The following is a 6,761-nucleotide window of genomic DNA, read 5'->3' on the forward strand; positions in this document are numbered from 1 at the left end:
AACAAAAGGGGAGGACACGAAAGACTAATCTTTTACGAAGTTCGTAGATCACGCTTTATTACTGTAAATGGCAATGCAAAAAAACGCCAATACCATTTAAATCCCTCCTACAAATCTAAATGCATCACAAGGATTTTATGCAGTTCTTATTCCTTGTGTGGATTTGAGATTCTACAGCACAGAGGAACTTTTGCCTGATGCATGAAGTCCGCATTGGTGAGTACTGTGTAGTGCTCAGACTGTTGTAACCTCAGCAGTTGTGGCCCGAGGCTTGATTGCTGGGTCTGTGGGCTGCTTGTGTCATAAATACACAACACGGAGGGCAGACACCAGATGAAATTTTCAGTTGACAAACAGTTGAAATGTTGCCACTCTAAAGCCAAAGCTGTATAAGCCACAGTTCTGCAACAAGTAAGGGAAGTGACCCAATGACTGCTATAAATTATACTTCAACAAAAGTACTAAACAATAGTCAAATTAGAAAGTTTGATTGAGCTAATATATTTGCAAAAAAAGGTTTTGCTTTGTAATTTATTACATTACAAACTACAAATTGTAGATTACAGGCAAAATTTCAATCTTAAATCTGAAGGAGTCTGAATACTATGAGAAGGAACTGAATAAACTCTACACTGAAAACATCCTTTCAGAATGGTATATTGTGACTAGGCTTTGAACAGTTTCAAGGTTGTAGTTGTTTTGGGTTTAAACGATTACAATGGAATCTCAGCCCTGCACGTGGAGGAAGCAAAATCTGCCACAACTGCAGAAGGGAACTTAAACCTGATATGTAGAAAAGCTTTTGCTGTACATTTAATAATTCTGTTGACTGTTTCGCTGCAGTGTGTCAGTCAAACACATGCACCACCACTGAGCCAAAAAAAGTTTCACTGATTATCCTTGATTACGCTATAATTACCCTTTAGAGGTTCGTTAACTCACACATTCAAGTACAAAATTAAGCAGATGGCATATCTATATTGAGCAACCGCAAAGTTGTCAAAACAATATTCTGCAGTAGGTGAGGTGACTGCATGCCTAACTCACAGTAATACTGACACACTCAAGACACTAAATATTACAAATACAACTGAACTGCTTCCTATGTAGCTCTGCAACTGTGATGAAATTTAAGAGGAGGAGTTTTCCATTTTTAAAGGATCAAGTCCTGCCTTCTGAAAGCGTATGACAGGGTGCCAAGAGAGGAATTGTGGTTTTATATGAGGAAGTCAGGTGTGTCAGAGAAGTATGTGAGGGTGGTGCAGGACATGTATGAGGACAGTGTGACAGCAGTGAAGTGTGCAGTAGGAACGACAGACTGGTTCAAGGTGGAGGTTGGACTGCGTCAAGGATCGGCTCTAAGCCCTTTCCTGTTTGCAGTGGTGGACAGGTTGACGGACGAGGTCAGACAGGAGTCTCCGTGGACTATGATGTTTGCAGATGATATTGTGATTTCTGGTCAGAGTAGCGAGCAAGTTGAGAAGAGCCTGGAGAGGTTGTGGTACGTGCTGGAGAGAAGGGGAATGAAAGTCAGTAGGAGTAAGACAGAGTACATGTGTATATGAGGGAGGCCAGTGAAGTGGTGCAGTTGCAGGGAGAAAGGGTGGTGAAGGTGGAGGAGTTCAGGTACTGGGGGTCAACAGTGCATTAGTAATGGAGAGTGTGATGAAAAAGTGAAGACAACAGTGCAGGCAGGGTGAAGTGAGTGAAGAAAAGTGGCAGGAGTGATTTGTGATAGAAGGGTATCTGCGAGAGTGAAAAAGGAAAGTTTATAGGACTGTGGTGAGACCTGTGATGTTGTATGGTTTAGAGACAGTGGCTTTCAGTAAAAGACAGGAGGTGGAGCTGGAGGTAGCAGAGCTGAAGATGTTGAGATTTTCATTGGGAGTGACGAAGATAGACAGGATTAGAAATAAGATTATTAGAGGGACAGCGCAGGATGTTTTGATGACAAGGTGAGGGAGGCGAGATTGAGATGGTTTGGAGATGTGCAGAGGGGGGACATGGGGTATATCAGTAGGAGAATGCTGAGGATGGAGCCACCAGGTAGGAGGAAAAGAGGAAGACCAAGGAGGAGGTTTATGGATGTGGTGAAGAAAGGCATGCAGGTAGTTGGTTTGAAAGAGGCAGATGTAGAGAACAGGGGGGTGTGGAGACGGGTTCACTGAGGTGACCCCTAAAGGGGGCAGCCGAAAAAAGTCGTCATCCTCCTGGCTTTAGTGCTAAAATATTGTGCCTTATAGGTTGAATGATATAGGATGACATTAATAGCAAAACATCAAGGGCAGGTAACTGAAGAAACGATATTCTCTCCTAAATACAAAGACATGTTTATAAAAAAAAAACCTAAGAAAATAAAAAAGCCTGGGGCTTCATTTGTTTGCCTTCTATGAAGAAAAAAAAACAATTCACAAATATTGCATTTTAACCTCTATTACCACTGCAATACAAATCAAATAAAGTTTAGTACTGTGTAAAGCAATTTTCTGCACATTAGCGATCATATTTTGGAGCCCAGTTATTTCACTTCAATGGGCTTTTAATTTTACAAGCACAGTACACCAGTGGCTCCCATTCAACACTCAAAAACAAAAGAAAATCTGTTTCACAGAATGACCAAGAACTTTTATCACTGAAACAGAAAAAACAAAAACAACCACCAAATTAAAAAGACTAAAGTATAATCCAGGAAGACAAGTTAAATAGATCATTATACCTTGGGTATTATCTCCGATGTCGATGAAAACTGAATAAGTAAATCAGTTTAATCAGAAACAATAGCCTTTTTTATTTCTAACAGTGATCGATTTCACCTACCTCACACATTTCCTGTAGCGCTGCTAGCAAATAAACATAAAAATGTTACCACAAATCGCTGCCTGGCCAAACAATAACAGTGTAGAGGCATGCACATGCCTTCACACATACAGCAGCCTTGATTTCTTTTTTTTTTTTTATGCAGTTTCCTGTAATCAAACAAACGAGCCAATGAAAAATAGATATGTTTTGAAAACCTCTAAACTAATAACCATGCAGTGTTTCCTTAATAGACAGACTAAACACTGATATCTATCAGCTCTAATGCAGAGCACTTGCTCCACACACCTGATCTAACTCATGAAACTCGGCATAATTGGCTGACGAGTTGGATCAGGTGCGTCCACAGTAGGGTAAACTGATGGCTGGTTCTATATTTAATTCAGCAACCACCTTCAAATCTAATACGTTCACAGACTCGTTGTTTTTTTTTAAAACCACATCTGATTCAACCTGTCAAGAAATTTTGATTCACAAAGATCATTCAAAAACCGGACGCAATTCACCAACCCCACCTCCATGCACAAATATCAGCGCTCAACGTCGATAAAGCATGCATAAGGACACGTATTTACATAGAACCAAAGAACCAGGATTGGCAGAGAGAAAGGAAAAAAAAAAAAAAAAAAAAAAAAACACAAGGAGGCCAGGTTGTTGCCAGTACAGCTCATCTCATTGCAATAAGCAACTAACAAAGCAAATACGCCATCAACAGGCAGGTCTCATGTTCCTGATAAGCGTTCAGAAGAGTGGCGTTCGAATCAATTATATTAAGTCGATATAATTGCAGTAAATGATGATTTCAAGCCTGCTGCACAACCTTAATACAAGCGCTGGCTTGCTGCAAGAAAAAAAAACCCCAGATTAATGTGCAGAGTGCGCTGGGTGGTGGCTGTGACCTTCAACCCCAAATTGCTGCCTTTCACTTCTCTCTCACATGAATGAAAACATGAACTTCAGTGACTTTCACTAAGAATAAGGCAAAATCATCTAGCAGCCCAATACAAACACACACCAGGTGTGCTCATGCACCATTCGTTTTGCATGTATTTAGCTAAAACATGCTGACGTCCCATCTTACTATTGACGAAAATCTACATGGGCACAGACTCCCCCAGATTAGGTTATGGGGTGCGGGAGGAACATTTTCAAGAATTAAACAAATCATGTTTCATGAGTTTGTGCTTATGACGTGCAGATTCCGGTTCATGAAACTTAAAATGCATCTGCATGATTGGAGACACTGTGCTTCTGCCACATGCTTGGCAGACTGGATGAATGAGCAGGTGATTCTTATGAAGTGACCAGTAAGGGCACATGTTCTCTATCTTGCAGCTGGAACCAACATCAGCACTGCTGTTACAGAAATACAAAACACACCTTGTGGATGGGAATAGATCGCAATTTTCTTTTTTACATTTTTCATTATGATTTCTCAAAATGCCCTGCTATGTATGGTTTATAGCCCAGAACGAGGTCAAGAGAAATGTATAGTCATTGAAACCTATCACGAGTTTCATAACCAAGAACCCAGGAAAACATTCGAAACACAGATTATCGCCCAAACCCCACATATTAATTGAACAGTCATTAAAACTGAGGTACATTTCTTGTTAGAATGGTAGGTAGTGTGTTGTTTTGGACTCTCCCCTTGCCCTCCTCCTCCTTCTTCTCCTCCTGCCTTAACCGTGGCCTTCACACTCCGTCACAACTCACTCACACGACCTAAACTCTGTCTCCCAGAAAAACAAACACAACACTTCCTGTATTTTACTCTATTTCAAGGTAGACGCCTTAACACACCGAAGTGGACCGCGGAAAAGAAAAGAAAAACGCCGAGGAAACTGCGTCCTCGTTAGTAACAGGATATCACGCTAGCAGGCTAGCTCAAGGAGAGACGCTGCGTTTGCTCACCGCGTTCTCTGCAGCTCCGACAATGCAAACCTCGCTCGGGTTTTATTTATTTATTTGTTCTTCTTCCTTCTTCCAGACGCCTCGTTTGTTTGTTTGTTTTTTCGCGCATGGGGTCGTGGTGTCCGGCTGCCGGCGTGCTCGACCTCTAAAACCGCGCTGTGATCCTCATCAGAGTGTGTTATAATTGGTATATTGTTTGGTGTTCGCTCTCTCCGACGGTCGCTGTGCGTTGATCGCTCTTGTGTCTGCTCGCTGCTCTTGTTTGTGTTGTAGGAAGATGGCCGCTCTACCACGTGACTCCGGGTCCCTACCACCATCACCATACACACGAAGAATCCTAATGACTAGGGTTTAGAGCGCCCCTAGCGGCCAATACCTCCCCAAACACGGAGGTGTCTGACATACATGTAGATTATACATATAAAGCATACATTTGTCAAATGCAACATAAACCCAGCCCAGTTTTTCCACTTTGATTTATTATGCCTTATCTCAACTGAATCATTTGACATATCCACTGCTGGAGCCTCTATATTTATCTGTTATACTTGCTCAACAGCTTCTGCACTTCTTACACTACCCAGAGGCTTTACATTTATTTGTAGTACATATACTGACATTATTTGCACTTGCACACTATCTATCTATCTATCTATCTATCTATCTATCTATCTATCTATCTATCTATCTATCTATCTATCTATCTATCTATCTATCTATCTATCCATCCATCCATCCATCCATCCATCCATCCATCCATCCATCCATCCATCCATCCATCCATCGTCACTTACTCACTTTATTTGTTTATGCACTGACCAGTGCATTGTCTTTTCTTTTCTCTATCTACTCATTACAGCTTTTCACATCTCACCCATATCACATTTATATTATAACTACCAATGTATGCTGTCTGTCTTGTTTTTGATTAAATGACAGTGTTTGGCCCTCTACATAGACCCGGTATTTAATTCTAGCCTGCTCTGTTATCGAGTTTGGCACCAGGACCTTATCTTATCTTCGTATCTTGGTATCTTCACCTTGCTTCAACCCTGCGAGGAGTGATGCTTTCCAAAATATATATTCAAAAATATAATATGATACTTATTAATAATATCAATTTGAATACATTTGTTTTTACAAATCATATTCATTTAGTCCAGTCTTTATATTGGTTTCTCTTGGTTCCCTGGTGGTCTAGTGGTTAGGATTGCCACTTTAATCACTCTGTACAGTGTTTTTAACTATTATGTATTAATTATTAATACGTTTTTTTTCTTGGTTAATATTTCTACTCGATTCGCTCATGCCGGGCCGTCGTAAAAAGCATTTCACTGCATGTTGTACTCTGTATGTATGTGTATGTGACAAATAAAATTTTATTTTATTTTATTCGATAAGAATACTTAATATTCTCTATTTTTTATTCTCTCTCTCTCTCTCTCTCTCTCCCTCTCTCTTTCTCTCTCTCTCTCTCTCTCTCTCTCTCTGTCTGTCTGTCTGTCTGTCTGTCTGTCTGTCTGTCTGTCTGTCTCTGTGTGTGTGTGTGTGTGTGTGTGTGTGTGTGTGTGTGTGTGTGTGTGTGTGTGTAGTTAAACATCCTCCCGAATTACCAGTGACCCTGTCCCCTTCTACTTTTCACATGTGCCTGAATCATCCTGATGCCCTCTAGATGGATTCTCTTCAATTGGATACCACTGTGCAGTTAAGGATGGTTCCACATAAATATCCTTAAGATCCATGAAGTTCCTGAGCAATTCAAGAACTATGAAGATGTAGTTGGACTGTAATGAATACAAGCTGTTTGCTACAGTGGCTTATGACTACAATTTGCATGAACAGTTCTGCATTTAAGCACCCATCATAGAACAGTACACTGTAAAAATAATAAAACCATTATGAACATTCTGTTATGAATATTCAGTGCCACCCAGATGGAAATGGGTTCCCTTTTTAGTTGGTTCCTCTCAAGGTTTTTCCTCATTCTATCTCAGGGAGTTTTTCCTTGCCACTAGCTTGTCATTAGGGAT

The 6,761-nt window shown here is 40.6% G+C and overlaps 1 protein-coding gene across 2 annotated transcripts in view; it reads right to left on the reverse strand.

Annotated features, from left to right (window-relative positions):
* The window catches only part of gigyf1a (GRB10 interacting GYF protein 1a), a 28,358-nt gene extending 22,869 nt beyond the window's left edge, over positions 1 to 5,489 (reverse strand). For both annotated transcript variants that reach the window (XM_083541438.1, XM_083541437.1), the window contains exon 1: positions 4,732 to 5,489. The gene's annotated coding sequence lies outside the window, so the exon portion shown is untranslated. The remainder of the gene's footprint in view (positions 1 to 4,731) is intronic.
* Positions 5,490 to 6,761: the final 1,272 nt, after the last annotated feature.

The sequence above is a fragment of the Silurus aristotelis genome (assembly GCF_946808225.1).
Source record: "Silurus aristotelis genome assembly, chromosome: 5".
Lineage (NCBI taxonomy): Eukaryota > Metazoa > Chordata > Actinopteri > Siluriformes > Siluridae > Silurus > Silurus aristotelis.